The 22,082-nt window shown below is 36.2% G+C and overlaps 1 protein-coding gene across 2 annotated transcripts in view; it reads right to left on the reverse strand.

Moving 5' to 3' along the window:
- The window catches only part of PPFIA2 (PTPRF interacting protein alpha 2), a 278,624-nt gene that overhangs the window by 237,257 nt on the left and 19,285 nt on the right, over positions 1–22,082 (reverse strand). The window lies entirely within an intron of this gene.

Genomic DNA, 22,082 nt, shown 5'->3' on the forward strand with positions numbered 1-22,082 from the left:
GATGATCAAGTCCAGCTCCTGGCCCTGCACGGCACCATTCCCAAGTCACACCATGTGCAGGAGAGCATTGTCCAAACACTTCCTGAACTCTGCCAGGCTTGGTGCTCTGACCACTAGCCCAGGGAGTCTGCTCCAGTGCCCAAACACCCTCTGGGTGAAGACATCCAAACTAAACCACCCCTGACACAGCTTCAGGCCATTCCCTCAGGCCCTGTCACTGTCACCACAAACAGAGATCAGTGCCTGCCTCTCCTTTTCCACTCATGAGGAAGTTGTTGCATGAGGTTTCCCTTCAACCTCCTCCAGGCTGAACAGACCAAGTGACCTCAACTGCTCCTCATACAGCTTCCCCCTTTGAGGATCCTTGGATGGATCCCATCAGACCTGATGCATTTGTGAAGATGCAGCTTAAGCAGCAGATCCCACACAATTTCAGGGTCAACAGGGAGTTTATCATTATCACAGTCATGGTTCTCCAGTTCAGGGCACTGAGACTCCCTTGGCTGATCATCTGTCTTGAAGAGAGAGGCAAAGAATGCATTAAACACCTCTGCCTTGTCCTGTCCCTGTTTATGAGGTGACCATCCTCATCCTGTAACAGAATGGTATTATTTTTATACTGTCTATTGCCATTAATATAATTGGAAAAACCTCTTTTTATTGTACCTCACAGTTCTGGCTAATTTCAACTCCCATTGAGCTTTGACCATAAGAACTTTCTCCCTAGAGTGGCAAGCAGAATATCTGTATTCTTACCTTGTCACTTCACTATTTTATGTGTTTGGCCCCTTTCTTTTATTCAAATAAACAGCAGCAGAACTAAGAAGTTTGGTGAATATATCAATTTTTTATATTTGACAGGATTTGGACAGATTAAGGTATTATGCAATGAAAATGGAAAGAACACAAGTCTATAGCATTTACTTCCCAGCCTCAGATCTGCATTGCTAGCAACACCAGCCCTCGCTGGGGATAGCTGGTACCTGTATGGGCTCCAGAAATACAGGGCAATCTCACTGTATGGTACTGTTTCTGTTTCTGAGAGGCCTGAGGGAGGTGAGAGCCAAGGTCATTGCATGTTCCTAAGTTTGTGCTGCTCCAGTGCTCATAATGGCTTTGGGCACATATAAGGTACAGCAGGAAATACTGGGCTCCCCTAGGTAGCAGGGCTGTCCAGAGCTGATGGGCAAGAGCTTGCAACTCCATTTTTCCTGCTCCTGATGCACTTCCCTACATTAGTTGCAAAGCTGCTAAGGCAAAAGTATATTGCACTAAGCCCTCTCTGTAGTTAAAAGCCTTTTACAAGTCTAAAGGGCAGAGTAAAGATAAGGGTGGAACTAAATATAACAGAAGGATAATGAGGTCTTAATTCAAATCTTTAGCCAAATGGTAGAAACGCTAATTACAAAGTTCTCCAATAGACTGTAATCTGTGTTCATTCAATCTGGCTGTTCTTGCCAGGAAATCTCAGAAATGTGACAGGGCTGCTCAAAAGAGATCTTGGATCAGACCCTAAAGCAGATCATTAAACATGCAATCCAACAGAACTTTGTATCAAATATGACATCAAAATCTCAGTAAATTTCATCACTACCTGGACCATAAATTGAAACAGTTTGGCTTTGAAAAGTTTCCTGCTATATAACTCAGAATACAGAAATGTTTACAGAAACAGAAATAAATAAGGCTGCTGGGTGTTCTTTCTTGCTCTGCTTAATCATGTATTTCTCACAACCATACAACAGCACTATAAACTGGTTTATGAATAGAAATTGTCATTCCTTCTGTAGAAATAAACACTGATGTCTGTACCTAAAATAAAAACAACAAACATCCCAGCGTATGGACTGTACTCACATTGATTTTTCCTTCAATTTAAACTCTGATTTAAAGATATTATCAGATACAATCACACATTTCCATGAGGGTGGAGAACTAGGAACTTCCAGGTTTGCTTTGAGGTCTTTGTCAAGAGAGAAAATATTCTGTTCAAATTCCCCTTCCTTTTCTGTGTCCTCGAGAATTAAAAACAAAGATGGAAGGAAGCCTTCACCATTTGGTTGAAAATTATTCTGCTATCAAAGCAGGAAAAATAGTCATGTCCCAGAGTCAGAAGAAACACTTATTCAGGAAAATCTCTAAGCATTTCTTGTACACACAGCAACCATTTTTAGTTAAGCCTTCCCATCCACACTCACTCTTTAAATTGTTGGTGAGAAGTGTCTTAAACACATACTGATATTACCCTAGAGTAAATCAATTTGCAACCTGATAATACCAGATACTGACATGCAGATTGAATGAACAGAAAACAAACCCTGTGATTGAGATAGGGCAACATAACAGAGACTACATAACCAGAAGGAAAAAGAACCAAAACAATGAACCTCCCCCATAATTTCTCTTGTGCATCTAACTATGAAAGCAGTTGCTTGATTATTAATACATTTATCTTCCATAAGGAATCTTGACGTCTTTCTTGACGTCTTTCTCTCTCCAGCTACAGAACAGGAAGATAGCAATCTGAATTACCAAACAGAATTCTATGGGGGAGTCAATGAGAGCTGACACTTAAGCATACCATGATGCAAAATGCCCCTTTTGATATCCTACATCTTTGAGTTTCATCTGAAGTTATTTCTCAATAATAAAGGAATTCTCCACAAACTTCTGTGATTTTACTATTTCCCTTCAAATATACTAATTAAATTATGTTTTGTTGCTATAAGAATAAAAATTTACTCAAGGGTCGATGCAGGAACATGTAAACTACCATTGTAATCAGCATTGTCTTCTGCTAATCAACACTGCCAAGTTAAATTCCGCTTGCTATCTTGACCCACTGCCACACCTTAATAGCACATCTTTGTTCAAGAAATCATTTCCATGTTCACTGGAAAGCATTAGTAGATGTCAGTAGTATCCCTAAATTTGACAGCAAACATGTATTTTTCAAAAACTTCATAGGGAACAACGAATTAAGGTTACTAAGGATGAGTTCTGAAATACTTTAAAAATATTTTCTTTTTATATTTTTAATTTAAAAATTGCCATTTTGAAGTATGTCATACTATGAGCTGGATTCCCTACCACAAGTCTCTTTGTAAGCAGACTCCAACAGCTGTGCAAACATTAGCCACAAGGTACAGGCATGATGCCAAATAGAAAGCTACCAAATAGGTGAAAACACCATGTCTTCACTGAAATTGTTACTTACCAGAAAATCCTAAGTTCACATATGAACAGTACCATCTCAGTTGTTTAGATTTGACAGTCACTGTTTAGACTTGAGAAGAGAAGGCTCTGTGGGGCTCTTACCAATGCGTATGCAAACTGAAGGAGAATGTGAAAAGGAGATGGACCCAGACGGCTCTCTGCGATCCAGTCAATGGACAAGGGGCACAAGGTGGAATACAAAAAGCATTTTAAAAAAGCCTTTTCATTGGAAGCATGTGCAAACACTGGAACAGTTTGTTGAGAGCAGTTAAGGATTGTCTGACCCTGATATTCAAAACTCAACTGGGCATGGCCCTGAGAAACCCAGAGTGATGGGAGTACACTGTCATCAGAGGCCCCTTTATCCTTGACCATTCCACACTCTTTAATATCAAGTAAACAGTGAAGCTTTTTTTATCCTAATCAGTCCTTAATTTTATGAAATTTCTGGAATCAGTTAATCACAAAATTTCGAACTGAAGTTAAAAAAACCTCACCCTTCAAAAATCAACTACCAAGTTTTACAGAAAAGCAAAAATCACCACGTTTATAGATGCTGTGATTTTCTATAACCTTTTTTGTAATGAAACAGATGCACAATAAGGCAATAAAGGTAATTTTATACTGAAGTGAATAAAATTCACCTTCAACTGTTATGATCTACTCTAAGTATGAAAGAAATACTGTAGTATATCCATTTCATTTATCAGTGGGAGGAATACACCAATACATACAAAATACTCAAGCCATAGTGGAGCCAACTACAAAATTGCCATTCAATTCTACCATAAAATGAAACAATTTACAAGGCTGAATGGCTCATCACAGGAAAGGATAAATATATAAAACCACTTCTAAGTCTGCTGCTGGTGGACAAAATCAGCAGAGGCTCAGAAAAATTCTAAAGTCATGTTTCAGTGTTGCAGCTGTGACTATCTTAAAAACTGAAATCTTCCTGAGCAGTCTCTCAGTAACAGGCTGCTTGCTGCCTTTTTCTTTTCCTTTCTTTTTAAATTATGTAGGCACATGTAGGACATCAAAATGGTGCAGCCATTCCAAATGCTTTCTGCTTAAATAAACCGAGACTGACTTCAACAATTCTTTTGTATTTTAGATGGTCTTTAAAGAAATTCTCAGGATTTTGCCTGCCTGCTCTGCAGTCTACTCCACATTTAAAATGTTGTATTGAACACATTAAGAAGAAAATAATTACGTCGGTCTGTTCAAGTCCAAATATATGGTCAGGCAAAACTGACAATAACATCAATACATTCTTAGAATGGGATAAATATGCATTTTCCTGACTAAGTGTAAGAGATTGATTTATCTGCAAAACTAATGTATCAAGAAATGTAGATTAAAGCCCAAGAAAAAAAAACCTCACCTCATATAGACATGTTTATAAAAAGTGGCATTCTGAAACATTTTCCAAGGAAGAAACTTGATCAGATTTACACACAATATTAATGAGCAAGGCCAGATATAGTTGAGCCTCTCTCTTCTTCCCCTGCCCAAATTCAAATTTTCTATATTGCAGGATTCATCAGTAATGAACACTGTCACACAAACTCCTCATACCACAAAAATGAACTGACAGGACTAGCACTATCTACTGATACACTTCCATTTTGTGTGGCATTTGACATGGCTTGCCTTTGCTTTACTGCCTTCCTGTTCCTAGTAGGATGAGAGAGGCCCAAGGGAATTTTTTAAAAGTCACATCGTAAATTAAATGGAGAAGAAAGATTTAAGTTGCTTTTGGAGCAGTAGAGTGGTACTCAAATTCCCTGCCTCAAATGAAGCAGTTCCCAAACCCACATTTACTTCCTATCACAGAAGAAATAGCTAACATAATTATATAGAAATTATTAACCCTCTACAACGAGAAATAATGTATTAACATTGTTTCCAGAAAACTACAACTAAAGCAAAATTATGTAAATTAGGAAAGTTAATTTCAAATAAGGAGCAAAAAACTTCTTAAGCTAGTTTCAAATGAAGAGTAGATTCCTAATGAGAATTAGGGGGCACAGAAGAACCGAAGGATATACACTCATCTCAATTCCCAACTTATTTCCCAACCACCATGATTAGGGGTTAAATGTTAGAACAGATCTACTAGAAAGAAATCAACTTGGAAAATAAAGAAAGCCAACACATTGTCATTCACCCACTGGAAAATATGAGAAGTGGAACACCTGAGACTGAAGCATTTAAAGCTGAGTTAGTTGATCCAGAAAATTTTAATTGACAACTATGATTTAGAATTATAAAAGGAAGGCATAAGGTAAGTTCAATTACCATGAAAAAAGCAAATGAAAATAAAACCCAAAGCATCGAACTTTTCATAACCAGGAAAAAGTCTTAATTGTCTCCCACCATTGTGTTAGCCTCCACTGTTTACCCCAAGGTTCAGGCTAATTTACCATTGCTTTACAAAATTCTGTTTTATAGTATAAACAGTATCTCTTTCTAACATAAGATACAGAACAATTCAAATAGGGAAGAGGAGGGACAAAAAGGAGAGAAATACACATCTGATAAATTTACTACTGAGCATTGATAGGATAAAAGGAAGCAGTGCAGTTTCCATTTCTTAATTAAATACACTCCTTGGAACATAAGATATAGATCAGGAATTTTTACACAACTGTGTGCAAACTGTGTGACTGCAGAGAGGGACAGTTATTTCTTTTAAAATCCACATGGGCAGCTCTGAAATCAGCACAAGCCAGAGGAGCACCACATATTTCTCTCATATGTATCTGATCATCCCTCACACCCTGTTTAGAGGGAAGAACACTGGATCAAACTGAATTCCTACCTGTGAGCCAGGAAACATACAGGCGACTTGGATATCTGCTTCTGAGCCTGTCAGTGCAATTTACAGTCAGGGAGGGGTAAGAGGAGAACAATGCAAAGCCAGTGTATGACATAGATGTATTAACTATTTCATCTGCAGTGCAGTTTGCACTGTTGTTATCTTACAGTAGCCAGGAAGCTCCACTGCTCATTCTGCACTTTCATTGTTAATCTACATCTTAAGACTGAAAGGATCCCCACATTAATTCAGAGTTAGCATGCCTAGATTGGAATGGGCTACTGGGTCAGAGATTCTCTCAATGGCATTAGAAACACAGACAAAGCTTCTCACAGTCCAAATCTAATTCACCAGCAGGGAAGTATAATAATGAAGCATGAAAAACTTCCTGATTAAATGAAATCAAATCTAACAGTGAAGAGTGGGAGGCATTGCACTAGACAGCCTTTTCTGATCACCACCAGGACCTCCTGCTTCCTTAAGACTGAATTTCTAAGGTTTGTCTGGTTCTATTAGCACCCTACTAATACTGTTCCTATGGTTAAAACACATTGTCTTCTTTCAGATCGAAGAGAAATGCTCACAATAATTTATCTTTATTATTTGTTTGGTATCTCTGATCAAAATAGATCTACATCATAGCTCCCAATTGTAGTTAACTTTGTTTTTTGACTTCCACACACATAACTGTCTCTAAGTCACCAAACAGGGCATGGCTGGCATGTAAATACAGGAAGGAAGAGGTATGACATGTATGGAATATATTGGCAGTTATTAACTGTCCTTCTTACAGGGCTTAGTAAGATAACAAGTGTCCTTTGTCTCTGAGGCCCCCAGAATCTGCTTTTCAGCATATATCACTCCTTAAAATTTCTACACAGAAAATTAGATTTCAATGATCACTGCACCTTCAAGACAAAAACTGTCAGTGACAGAAATACTAAACAGAGCAACAACATGAGTTATCATCTGTGATACAACTGGAATGAATTAAAGAATGTGGTAGGAAGTGAGGAAACTCACGCATCTGAGAGAAACTGCTCAGCACTGAGTACCACAAATGTGCATATTGCAGAGCATCTCCCACGTAGCTTTTTGCTTCCAGCCAGCATAGCATAACTTGAGTATGATTAAATATTTAGTATTTTTGCTACATAGAACTTCAGAATCAATGCAAATATTATGTCAAAATGCATTAATTTCAGAAGGTAACAAAAGAACCATGTTGTAATTTGTGTCATTTCAGTGTTGCAAGGAAGGTGAAATTCTTCTCTTGTGTAATAACCCCAGTTGCTTCAACAAACTGAAGTGAACTTCCATGTCATCTGTTTAGACAAGTTCTGGCCATGATAATCCATGTTTCACTGTTGACAGATAGATTTAGTGTTTTTAAACTACAGTGAAAACCAAGTTATATTTAAATGTGCAGGAAGAAGGGAAATAGAACACTCTATATCTCATGTCAAATAGAATGATAATCAGAACTATTTCAGGATTAGAGAAATAAAATTAAGGTGCCCTCCAGTGTCTAAAAACTTATAAACTAATATGCCTTAGGGAGTCAAAACTATCAGGCAATTTCAACAACATATACTGCCAACCCCTCCATCTTTAACATGGTAAACAGTGGGGCTGCACCTCTAATCCTGTGTCCAGTTCTGGACCCCTCACAACAAAAGAGAGATTGGGGTGCTGGAATGTGTCCAGAGAAGGGCAAAGGAGCTAGTGAAGGGTGTGGAACACAAGTTCTATGAGAAGCTGCTGAGGGACCTGGGGATGTTTAGCCTGGAGGAGGCTCAGGGGAGATCCTATCACTCTCTACATCTCCCTGAAGGGAGATTGTAGCCAGGTGGGTTTGGCCTCTTCTCCCAGGTAAACACCAATAGAAAAAAAGGAAATAGCCTCAAGTTAGGCCATTGGGAGGTTCAGATTGGATATTTTAAAAAAATATTGTTCACCAGAAGGATTGTCAAACACTTGAAGAGGCTGTCCAGGGAAGTGGTCAAGCCACCATCCCTGGAGGTATTAAAAGTCACATAGATGTGGCACTTGGGGACATGGCTGTAGTGGAGTTGGCACTGCTGGGTTAGCAGTTGAACTCAATGACCTAAATAGTCTTTTCTAATCTAAATGATTTTATAAATATATGACTCAATATTCTATCTTTAACCAGAGGGTTTAGTAATTTAAAAGACTTTTTTTAGTTGTTGAGAATGCATTATCAATCGCTGAAAATAAAAATGTTTAGGTCTTTTAAGTTCAGATTAAAATTATCAGACTAAGAATGCTCAATCTCATTTGCTTTTATTAAACTGAAGTTTTGATTTAATGTTGACAGCATGGCATACACAGTACAGACTGCTGACCATTTTTCTCTCTTGCAGCCAAAGATTCTCCTATGGAAACAAGTGTGTTGTGCTAGTGGGAATGAGCAGACAACTAAAATACTACTGTATTTGTGGAAGAGCACAGTGTACATTTCCTGATCAAAAAAAAAAACAAAAACCAGACAAAACCATACTGTAACTAAATATGTTCACAGCTAAACAGGTGTGACCACAGTAAGTCTCATCAGGGATATATTTTAAGATATTGGTGTACATACAGGCAACATACATAAATACACAAGGTCCTTGAAAAAATCCTCCTATAATTAAAGAACAAACAAAAGAAAACAAGAGGACACAGATCAGTAAAGACCCTGGGGTGAAATGCTACATGTTTCGATTTTGAACACTATCCAGTGTTCTTAGATCACAGATTTATAAAAAACTAGCTACGCTAGAAAAGCTACCTCACAGGATCTGAGGAAAAAATTACCATACCTGCAAGTCCAATATGGGGTCTTTTGTCATTTCTTTTTATATTATCTTGTTAAAGTAAGAAAGGCAGACAGTTGCAGACAAAACATTCTTCCTCTTAGTAATTTTGTGGATAGTACATCACTAAAACAAGAGTAGTTCAGGCAAACTAGACATCCCATTGCTTTAATGTAATACAACTCAGGGAAAGAATGAAAGAGTTTGTTACTGAAACAGAAAATTTGCATTCTCCTGATCATGGAGATCTGACATTTTCTTCAGTTGTGCAAATGCACTTAATTTGTGCATTAAGGTGAAAAAATTAAAATTTGTTCAATAAATTCATTCTTTTGAAGAAAGAGGGGAGAAGAGAAAAGAGCAGAGTGGAAAGAAAACACCACCTGTGGATCCAGGGATGAGACTTAATTTTTAAAATTAAAATGTCCATTGGTTGCAGTGATGGTCACAGTCTTTATTTGTTGGCGGTAGGGGAAGCCCACAAAACAAAGACCTCAATGGCTTGCTATACATTCAGGCTCAGGTGGGAATGCCCAGGTACCTCCCCTGGGGGGGAAATTAACAGAGTCTGTTGGAACACTGTGGATCATGCACAGGCCTCTGGGGGAAGGCACCAGGGCATTTGGGGAGCTCCAATGGTTTATCATCCTTCCTAAGATACAGCTCCTGTTTCTCATGCCAGCATAGTTGAGACAGTTATGCCCCATCATATGCAATGAAAACCTTCAGGCTTACAGCTGATTCTCCTGATATCTCCCCCAGAGGAGAATTTTACACCTGAGCAAGACAGAAAGACTGATCCCCTCCTCATAGAAACTGTTTCTTTTAAGCCTCTTGCCTTATCTGTCTCAAAATACAGCTAACTAAAGAAATAGATTCTTCACCCAGAGGGTGGGACAAACCCCCCAGAGAAGTGGTCACAGCACCAAGCCTGACAGAGCTCAAGAAGCACTGGGACAGTCTCAGGCACATGATGTGACTCTTGGGGATGGTCTGGTGCAGGGCCAGGGTCTGGACTTGATGACCCTTGGGGATCCTTCCAACTCAGCTTATTCCATAATTCGTGTTTCTGAGAAAGGGTGGTTTGTTGTGGTCATTCTCTGGTGGTGGGTGCACACCTCCCCTGTCTTATGGTTTCACCACCACACACCAAGAACTCTGCTCCTCCCTTTCAGCTGGGGGTGCAATCCTGGCCTCAACAAACACCTGCTGCTTTTGCAGATGAATGATTCCTTGAGCCATTAACCATGAACATTTCAGCCTCTCACAGCATCACCCATTTCCATTATGAACTAAAGGAAAACCAACAATGGTTTACTTTTTTATTAGAAATACAATCCTGATTTCACTATATAGATATACACTTTGTATATCTATAGCCTTATCAGCAAGAAAAGCATTTTCAGAAAACAATGACAAAAAGTTGTTCTGGTGGTACATGCAACTGAATGCAAATTTCTACAACAAACACATAAAGTGTAACAAAATGACCAGAATTAACATTCAGACTTCTTGGTCTGCATATCAGGTTAATATTGTTTCTTACATTGTTTGATTTACTAACATTAGATTACTTTAAGAATAAGTTCAAACAATGATCTATAGTGATCTCAAACCTCAACAGCAGCTTAAAACAAAAAAATTTTTTCTCTTCAATTTGTACTCTGCATTTACTATATCATCATACAAAGTAGTTATTTCACATAAAGCTCTTATCAAAATAAAGTCAATGGGATTATATCACTTAATGATGATACAAAATACAATTAACAAGTTCAGAAGGCATAGCATATATTTAAAGAGAATGCAGCACAACACTGTAGAATCTGCATCAGCTTCACAAAGGCATTTGAGTGTTCACTGAATTATTTCCAGCAAACAACATACTGAGTATACAGCAAATGTTTTTGCTTTTTTTTTTTCTAAAAAAGCACTTGAAACTATGCACCAGTATGCAAAACCCCCAATATTTTATTCTTTGCAGAAATTTAATTTTAGTATAAACATGTATAGTATAAAGGCTTTAACTTGTTCATTTGATACTAAACATTTATCTGAAGTAGGAAAAGAGGTGATACTAGAAATAAATACATGTATTTCTACAGGCTATTGGTAGCAGACAGCTGTCACTGCTTGACTAAAACAAGGCATGAGCCAAATGTATTATGTCTAGACTTAAAAAAATTAAATTAATGTGACCTTTTTGAAGAAATTAGAAATTAAAGGAGAGACTAACAGGTCTTGAAAGTAAAAGAAATTCAAGAGTGTACAAGTAATCCAGAGTGTTATTATTAGAGGTAAGGTTAATGAAAGTTCTACAACAGAACAGGAAAAGGAGCTGGCCCATCCTGATACCACTTTTCTTTTTCTAATGAAATTATTTTCTTGTGTAGAAGAAAGTAATATACTTCTGATTTTACTGCCACCAGTAGATAGCATGGTATCAGAATGACACATGTTTTAGACCAACATAATGGTGTCAAACAGCCCTACAGAAACAGTTCTGATTAGTGGTTCTGAACAGAAACAACACTTCATCAGGATTTTGAATCACAAGCTTAGCATAAACCAAAGCAAGACATTGGTATGATCAATAAATCATGCAAAAAGGGAGTTAAAATTTAGTTATAGGTAATTTACCTTCCCTGTAGAAGGACGGAAGTTATTTCTGTAAGTTAGAAGGTCACTTAAAAAGCTTGATAGAACACTGATAAAGATTCCTCCTGTCTTTACAGTTAGTAAGATCAGAATAAAAATACTCACTTTTAAAATACAGTGTTGTGAATTGAAAATCATGCCTAAGAGCTTTTATTAAAAAATAGAGTAACTATAGTTAGATCAGCATGAAGCACTGTTAAATTAATCTCAGCTAATGAAAACATCAGCACTGCCACAAGAAATCAAATTAGAGATGGAGCAGAGAGCATTAATGTAGGGAAGTACCAAGGAAAACATCTGCATTATTCACTGTTGAGGCCAAAGTGTGACAATGCTGCAACTGGACACCACCTCACCACTTCACCATCCAGCAGATCACAAGAAACTCACAGCAACACCACTCCTGATGTATTATGCAGACTTCAGTAACCAGTGTCATAGGAGTCAGCAGGAAATTTTACTCTACTACCAAGATTAGAGTGGCTATTAACCATTTTCCTACCACTCCATGTTACTCTTCCTGATATTTTCAGTGACTTCTCCAAGAAAAATTAAGTTCAAGAGCTGCAGAATCCCCCTTCAAATCTCCCTTACCTGCAAGTAGACTGAAGCAAAGCCATCCAGCTGAAAGGAAGATTACCTGATGAGGGGCTGTTTCCCAAGCAGTAACTCAGCTTCTTCCCTGATCCAAGGGCCAGCCCACCGAGCCTCTGCCTGCACACAGCTGTGTGCCTCGCTTTCCCCTCAACTCTTTGCTGCTCTGGCAACCACTTTGCCATTGTCCTCTGTTTGATGTCTCAGAGACATCAAACTCACTCAGGTGTAGCTAGCCAGCCCACCTTTCCAGAACATGCAAAACACTTGTTTGTCATATGCAAGAAGTCTGTTTTCTCAAACTTAAAATAAATAAATAAATGGAAAAGCACTTGTGATTCTGCTCCAACTCTAATATCAGTTCTTTATTCCTTCACCAGCCATGTTTTAATTTCCACTAGTAATTAGTCCTTCACGACTTTTTCAGATATTGCTTTTCTTAGGCTAAAGAACTTACAAAGCAAAACATATCAAAGCTTTCATCTGCACTGGAGCATATCTTATATCATGTGCCAGAAGCAGTTTTACTAATAATAAAAGAACATTTAGAAATGCATAATTGTAAGGGACCCTGCAGATAAGTGTGTCACACAGCAGTTGATATGGGCTTAAAACACTATATTAAAAATATTAGGAAGAAAAGTGCCTAATCTTAGGAAAAGTGCCCATGCTGGTTGAGATACAAACCAGAAATATCAAAAATACCTCTGCTCACTTCCTTGTCAGCTACTTCTGTACTCACTTCTAAAATGAGTAAAATTTATCAAATCAGAAACATTTTTACTTCTCAAAAGATCCAAGATAATAATATAAAACCAATAAAATAACCAAACTGTCGAAGATTACTTAATTGGCAGAATCTTTCCTTTTAAACTAGGCAATTTTGTGTGTCTGTAATAGGTCATGTTCTCATTCCACAAACAAACAACACAAGGCTGAACACTTTGTGAAGTTGCTGTTTCTAATTATACACAGGCCCATGAGATTTGCTTTGAGCATACATGAACTACAGTGGGATGGCAGGAGCAGGGTTTGTGTGTGAGGCTCATTCTACTGTCCCCACACCATGTTAAAAACGTGCTCTTGAGAGGAAAGCGTTATTTTATTAATACTGATACATTATTCATAACAGAGAAGCAAATGGAGCAGAATAGGGAAACTTGCATACAGGTTACCATTATAACACATTAATAAATTCAGGGCCCTGAAACCAAGCTGATTACAAAGCAACACCAGAAAGAAATACTGATCCACAAAGAAAGCATTTTGCTCATTAGGGCCTTTTATTGTTTTTGTTTAGTAATGTTCTAAGTTGTGCTTTAAGTATCAGTGTGACTTTCTTCCAGTCTGCTTGTTACATTTACTGTCCTTCCTCTGCAGGCCTTTGTCACAGCTCTTCCACTTCACAGTGCCAACTGAATGTTTGAGTTTGTGCTAAAAGTTATTAGTGATGGACCATACTTTTGTAAAATCTCTCTTTTTACAGAACTTACTGAGCCCTTCAGAACAACCATGCCAACTTTACTCAGAACTTCAGAGTTTGATTTTTATCATTTTAAGCAGATGAGGAAATGTAACACAACCTTTTGGAAAAAAGTTAAGGTTCATTTTCCTACCCACAATGTGTCATCATAAACACAGAAACAGTTGCAAGACTACCCTGATTTTCACTCACACAGTTGCTAAGATACTAACTGCATTTCATTATTACACATTATTTTCTATGAAATTCTTTTCACCAGAATACTGGCAGTATAGCAGTTTTTTCTATTACTTTCAAGACTGAATAAATTGCTTTTATTCACATATAGACTAATTACACACAAAAATAGTTTTCTTTTTCATGACCACACAGTGCTCACAGGCATTCTGAATTTTATGGTTAACACACTTCTTGTTTACTTTTCCCAGTGTTATCAGCACTACCACAATGCAGGATCACTCCTAGGTTTAGAGTTTCTTAAGGAAAAAAAAATCATGTTTAATCATGGTATTTCACTATCAGCTGCACACTTCATTTGTTACTTCAAACAGTCCCTTTTCAGTTGTAGTATTTTACATTTCTATTTTCAGTACCTGAGAATGCATGACATTATTTTCAATCCTTTCATTCTTAAGTAAACTGTCTTCATTAAGGCTTTCTTACCTCTATATCCAGTTTGCAACTTCATTTGGCATAACTTTGAATTACTTCATCTTCTCCCTACTTTCTCAATATTTGGAAACAATATGCTTTTAGCTGAAATGTAAACTTTTGCTGAGAAACCATTGAAAAAAGGCTGAGGTCTTCAGTTTTATCAAGGAGCAGCTTAATTAAAAAAACAAACAAACAAAAGAATCTACCAAGTTCCTTGAAAAATCTCCTTAGCCTGTTACATCACCTTACAGGTCTTGCTAGTAAATTAGTGAGTCTAATAGAAGGTAGAAATGTTATCACTGTATCTTGTTTTTTTTTCAGACTACTGTCAATCTCCATTTATTCAATAAATTACTTTTTTTAAAAAAAAAATATCCTTTTAGCCCTTAAAATACAGATAATTTCAACAGGTTTGAAACTGAGAGCTTATTAATAGACTAGCAATTTTGGAATAAAAAATATTTTAAAAATCTCAACAATATTTCTTGACACATTTTGCATCAGCATGGTACTACATCTGACTTAGTGACTTCAGTTCTTCATCCTGGCCTAGAAAAAAGAGATTTACTAGAGATGAAATTTTAATATTTTGTTGTTCTGTTTTCCGGTTGACTCTGCTGATCATATCCAGACTGGATATGGTCGTATTTTTCATAAATTTAATTATCTGTTCTGTACTACAACACTCAACTCACAGTTACTGTAAGCCTAAGACTATATTTCAAAATATTTTTGGGGAAATATTTATTTATTCCTTCACCAGAGTTCTATTAGGATAACAGTCCAGTTAGAGTGTTTCTGTGACAACTATGCACATATAGCTAGATATACTTACATACTCCTGATGCAAACCACTCTCTCTAGGAAGAAGGAAGACTTTCTGAAGACTTTTTCATTAGTGATTGGTTGCTTTCTTTTATTCCTTGTCATTTTGGTTAGTTTGTTTATTTTTTTAGTTGGTTCTGTATCATGTGATTTTTATTACAAGGCAAAACAAACCCAGGAAAACAAATCCCGATGAAACCAATCCCCATAATTAGATTTATGTTACAGGAAACTGCATTCCTTTAGTGAGAGTGGTCATAGGATAAGTGCCCTAAACTACAAGCAGTCATTAAAGAACAGAAAAGACCAGCTTTCTTTTGAAATAAATCCACTCAGAAGAAAGATGACAGAGTGCAAAATTACATATATTTGCATAGCTCTGCCTAGAGGAGATGAACAGCATAATATACTATGCTCTTTCCATGACCTCTCATACACAATTCAGCATTCAGTTTTAAGCAGCCTGAGAAGCCAAAAAATAAATACATTCTCAGTCAATTATACTCGGTTGGCCAGCCTGTAGGCAATAAAAAAATAACATCTGGTACTCCAGAAACCTACATTTTATACCAGATTTGTATTTTTCAGCATTAAAGCAGTGAAGCATAATTATAGGTTTTTAATTTCTCACAAAACAGATGATGATCAGATGAAAATCAAGGTTCCTTTACTAAGAATTTGCAGCAGTGCAGGCTGCTGGCTGCAGAGGTTGCAGATGCTGGACTTTCTGACCTAATTATTGGCACAGTGAGGAGCATTTACCTAAAGCCAGGGAGGAAAAAAACTGGGGGTTTGGATAACAACCTGGGTTATGCTTAACGGTAGCTATGAAGTTTAATGTTTTGAGGAACCAAAGGCATTTAGGCAAGAGGTAATTTTAAGGATCTGAGCAATTTTTCCTTAAGTCAGGGAAAGCAATAGGAATGCTCCAGATGCCCCAAAGGAAAAGGGCAATCTGTCCCACTAGGCCACAGAGTTGCCCTATGATGTATGCCCATCTGACTCCTACGTGGAGCTGCAATGACTGTGAGAGCCTGCTAACTAGGTTAATCACCCAGCCTCTCCAGTGATTCAGCCTCTACCTGTTCTCCCATTTATATCTGGAAGCTGACAATGAATGGGCTATGAACAATCTACTGTATTAAAAGCATCTCTGACAGTATCACAGAATCTGTTTTAACAACCTCCAAGAAATTGTTCAGAGTGACACAATTATTAGAATGCACGAGACTGCTGTTAATAACATCCTGTAACTCTGCAGCTTTAAATTAACTAGACAGTCCTCACAAATATAATCAATGAACTCAAAATGGAATTTTCTATTAGTTTCCAAAAGAGACAATTTTCTAATTATGGCTGTCACATTAAGGGAATATCCCACCCATCTAAAATCCTTTGAAAGGAAGGGCAGTAATTCTAAAAGATTGAAGTACACATCAAACTTCAATCATTTGTAGGGATAATAAGACTACTTTGCCTCATGAGGATTTTTTTGTTATTAAATGAAGTGTCCTTTCTTTCTGCACGATGGGCAACCACTAAAACCCTGATGTAACTACTGTAAAAATCACTGACTATATCTCTTCAGTAAATTACATAAAGTATCTCTTTTATAATGAAAGAACATGTCCAGATCATTAAGCTCTAAACCACAAGGTAAGATCATCCGTGATAAAGTTCAATAACATATTAATGACTATAATTTATTTCCCACATGAGAGAATTTCAAGAAATTTTAGTTGAGAAGCAATTGTTTTGTAAAATCTCAGTAATAACTGCCATCCCTAACAAACCACAGTTGCAACCTAATTAGGTATTGATAATAAAATTCACTAATTTATACTGTTTTGTCATTCTGACATATATATTTAGGGTCATCACATTTGTGCTAGCAGAGTTTAAAAAGATAGCCAAATGACTGTTAAATCTCTGTCGGACAGAATTCAAGTTTTCATAAACTTCAATGAATATTACTTGTCCAAGATCTTCAAGGCCCACTGCCTCTTCAAAAGAACTCTGCCCTAGCAGGTATTTTAATCCTGCTGAAGTCATATAGGCTGTTTGACCACCCTCTACAGCCTCCAAGATCATAGTTTTTCAATGTAACTGTCAGTGTAAAAACTGGATTGGGAAATTCCTTCTGAATTACCCATCTCAAATAATAAATGGGCAAAAAAAAAAAAAAAAAATCTAAAAGCATGAATTAACATATGCAATAAAATCTTTTCACAGGTCACAGTATAATATGTGTACTCTCAGCAGTCCCACTCCTGGCTGGAGGTGGGATGGACTCTGGTGCCAGGCCCCACCTCAACAGATCCCTGAATCCCCAGGAGCCCCCAGCTCTTGCTGCACCTTGGCACTGTATACCCATATGATAAAAAAGCATCTACTGCATTTTTATTTATAATTTTTAAAATAATATAGTAGTAAATATCTACAGTACACAGCCAGACTAAATATTGACTGCTAATATTTAAAATATGAAACATGCAGTATAAATGCCACAAGTATATAACTCAAAGCTCACTTTCATTTTTTTTGCATTACTCTTATATACTAAGCAAAACACTAGAAAAATCTGTTTGTGCATCAGCACAATTAATTTCTGTATTAAATACAGCCACTTAACAGCAATGCAAATCCCTTTTCCATGCAGATTGGTATTAACCAATGCTGCTAAAGCACCATAGTTATTCAGCTGTTTCAGTATATTATATATATATGGCTCTTTTTATTGATTCAAGACAGCTAGAAATTTTTCACACCTAAACCTAAAAGTAAGTGATATTCAAAAAGAAAGCAACCTGCTCCCTTTTTTCCAAGACTATGATCCAATATTAAGCAAAAAAATTAAAAACACATAAATTGAACAGATACAAGATGTAAAAAGAAAGTCGTTTTGCAAAAAGCCTAAAATACAAACATTTTTTTCTGTGAAAGCTTGGTGAAAGGAATAAAACTTGCTAAGTATCCTGCTTCCTTAGCACACCATAAACCTCACAGTGCTTCTTTGCCTGTAGCCTAAATCAGAAGTTTCAGGTTCACTTAATGTCACACAGAGTTGGCATTAAACCTGCCTGGCTGGTGCACAGGTTATCCTTCTCTTATTTGTTAACATTAATTTGCTCCCATCTCCCCTTTCCAAAGTTGCTCAAAAGCTTTATTAAAACAGGCTTCTTGATGAATCTGTTCCTATGTTTGAACAAGAAAAGATGCTGAAATCCCATATGAGAATGTCCACAGAATCCATTTCAAAAACACTCTCAAAGTTTCAATTAAAACACTTTTTCAGTCTATTGTCAAACAGTAATGTGAATATCACTCTGCTGTTCTCTTTCAAATACTAATGTATACCTGAACAGAGTTTGATATCAAGAAATTAGGATAGTGTGCATTGTATGTAAGGACAATTTCTGTTTTTTTTTTAGTGACAGTGGAAATGAATGAATGACCAGATACATTAAAGGATGGACTACATCTGAGAAACTTGAAAGTAAAGAAACTGAAAGGAAATAATTTCATAGATTTGATAAAAAGCAAATTTAAGTGACTCACCTATGGCTTCATAGGGCATCAGAGGCAGACCTAAGTACACCTGAGCTTTTCTAAATCCCAGATGAGTATATTTTTTTACAGGTCTCATTTCCTCACTGTGCACTCACATCCCATTTACAGATTCCCAAGCATATAGTCTCAAATTTTTCATTTTGTATTCAAACGACTTTTTCAGATTGAATTAGTAGAAACAAATGTGAGTATTATTCCTCACTGCTCTATTGAAATTCCTAACTAGGTAGTTTGAAGCACAAGATTACATTATCTGTAACTTACTAAAATTGTACATCCACTTTTATCCCATAAGCACAAGTTATACCTCTGGGAGAAAGCTGTTTTTTCAAAACATGGCCATTTTTTCTTCTAATTTAAGGAAAAAAAAAAAAAAAAGTTTTCTAATTAGGTTCCGGTCTTGTTACAATCACTGTCAAAATGAATATAATTTCAAAACTAAATAAAAAAGGATACAACAGTGGTAAATGTTGTGGGGGAGGATTTAGCCATATGATGTATGTGAGATTTAGGCTTCAGGCTATGTAAGACCTTTTTCCTTTAAAAAAAGCGAACTGCCTCACTACCTTCAGCTTCACTTCACAGGACAAGGAGACATCTTCGAACAGGAACAGCATATGTGCAATCTACAAGGGCAATTTGCTCATCATTGACTGACTGCAGTTGTAAGATCACTCTCAATTTCCCTGTAATGTTTCCACCAGCTGAGTGACCCTGAACAAAGAAAGTAAAAAATTATCTACAGCAGCTTGGCACCTCACTCCTTGATGCAACTGCTCCTCAGTCCTAAGAAATAAACATAAACTTTCAAAATTAATTTTTAATTTTTTTATTGAAAGTAAGCATGGAATCAATGTCTATCTGTTCGAAATAGGAAAAAAATATGTTTCTCAGTTTTTCAGAGGAGACTAAATTATGAACTAAAAGAGGCAACTTCTATAGGGGAGAGACAGACAAATAATTTCATCATTCAAGAGTATTCCTACCAACAAAAAAGAGTAAAATGTATTAAAAAAAAAAAAAAAGAGTAAACTGCTCTGTAGAAATATCACAATATCCATAACTCTTTAACCTGGTGTATAAAACTGCAGAATTATCTAGTAGTATACTGCAGAAGTATGAAACTTTGTTAAATTAAAGTTCATGTTATATTTTGAGATGTAAATTGACAGCTTGCTTCAATTAGTTGAAACTAAACTCTACCAAGATGCCATAAGGCAAGAATTTAGAAACCATCCTATGTGTTATTCTCAATGTATTCCAACCACTTTGCTGAAGTTGAAATCATTCAACTACAGTGAACTTTTCTGTTCACTTTCTTTTGCCTCCATGTGCTCAGTAATACTGAACACTTCATAGCTACTAAATGACAAATAAGGTTGTCAGTTCCTACTATGCCCAAAATGTGGAAGGAACTATATGGTGCAGCTTTAGTTTGCCGAACTCCACATTAACCAAAAGTGATGGAATAAACTTGGAAAGATCTCTATACAAAACTTAGTAAGAAATGGCCTTATTCTTGTCCTGGAGGTCCTATGGGCCAATTATCTCTGAAATCCCAAACAGAATATTAATTAGACTTCCCAGCCAAAAGGTTTGCATCTGCCATGGTAGTAGTAGAAAAGACATTAGACTTCGGCTCAAAAATAAAGCCACTGCTGTCAAATGCAGTGAATTAATTACTTTTGGAGGCAAAAGGTTAAGAGACTGGACTGCTTAGATGAGAGCAAGCACAGAAAGCTCCTTAAATAATTTACTGGAAGTTTCTTACATAAATCAGGTGCAAAATATCTAAATATTGGCAAATTTTATGGACATATAGGCTGAGTCTATTTTTTCTTTTAAAAAGAGGAAACATTTTATTTTAAACTACTGAACAATAACTAATTAAATAGAAGCATGACCTCATTTTTTCTAAATACTTTGCATTAAAAAAAAGAATTAATGAGATCAAGCCACACCATAGTATTTTCTCATCTTTTTTTCTCCCAAGCAACAAATAGAGACAAACATAAATAAATTTGCAACTGGAAGGCAAAGTAACTGCCATGTGTCCTTTTAACAAAACAGAAGAGAAATGGGCAGATAAAAATTTTTACACCTACATGAAATGCTGATGAATTTTATGTGTCATAACAAAAGACAAAAAAAGCCACATACGTGGACATTGTCCTAAAGTAACACTTACTAAAACTGGAGTGTGAATGACTAGCCAGAGTCCTAGCTGGTCCTCTTTCTAAATCACTATATTTTCATAAGGAAGAATTATTCAGTGAAAGAGATGACTGTAACTAACAGACCATATTCATAATGATTTTGCTCTTTTGAGTATTTAGCAATTAACTGTTTTTAATTTCTAATAGACTGTTTTTACCTTCTACACTACAGAGCAGATTTTTTTCTGATTTCTTTGACAACAAAAACCAGAAAAAAAACCCTAAACTTTCTTTTCATTTTAGCTGCAACGTTTTATTCTTGCTGAAGGTGGTTTTTTTTTTCTTTTTAAATAGGCAGATTCAAGGCAGAAGATTATCTATAAATGAAAGCTATAAACATTTCATTCATTTTCATTAACACAAAAAATGTTTCAATGACTGTTAAGAAATGTCTAACTTTTCCAAATTTTTTTTCTTAACAAAAACAATAACCTAGTCATGACAAGCTCTGGAAAATAGGTCTGGCTGTCAAAACAGTAATTTTTAGATAATAATTTCTTTCTGCACTAAATGAAGCCTCTGCTGCAAATACTCAATTCTACGTTTTTAAAACAATTGTTTTTCAAAGATGCATTTGTATTAAACGTTTCCAAAATATTCCTCTAAAACAGTGCAATTAATGATTGAAAATATTTTAAAGAATTTCTCTTTCATGGAAAATGCACTGTATGATCTAAAAAGTAATGTTTTCGATAACTAATAACATTTCACAGTTTGATTATGCAATTAAATTAATTCTGTAATTTTTTAAAAATAAAAACCAATAGAAACTTTTTTGCAGAAGCACTTGAGTTTTAATAGAAATTCTTGGTTATCAGAACATGTGTTATTGCTATAAAAACTCCTCCAGTAATGGCAGTTCATCCAAGACTGGGCATGCTCAGCCATCAGTGCTTTATCTACATTCCTGGTAAACCCATTCTTAAGAGTGATTAAAATTGTTCCAAACAAGTTGTATGTTATGAAAATAACTTCTTTCAGAAAGCACAAGCTGCAGTTTTTTGGGAAAAAGGTCAGATTTGGGAAAACAATCTCAAGTCTCCAATAGAGACAAATATGGATTTTACTAATATAAATTAAGAGAAGGATCCTGAGGTATAGTATGGCCAAATCAAAGTATACAGCTTGTATTAATACATTAAAAGTTACCACCCTGACAGAAAAATAAATATATTATTTAACTTCAGCATGTAGAGCATCATCCTCTTCAAAACAGAACATGTCAC

Source organism: Erithacus rubecula (genome assembly GCF_903797595.1).
Source record: "Erithacus rubecula genome assembly, chromosome: 4".
Taxonomy (NCBI): domain Eukaryota; kingdom Metazoa; phylum Chordata; class Aves; order Passeriformes; family Muscicapidae; genus Erithacus; species Erithacus rubecula.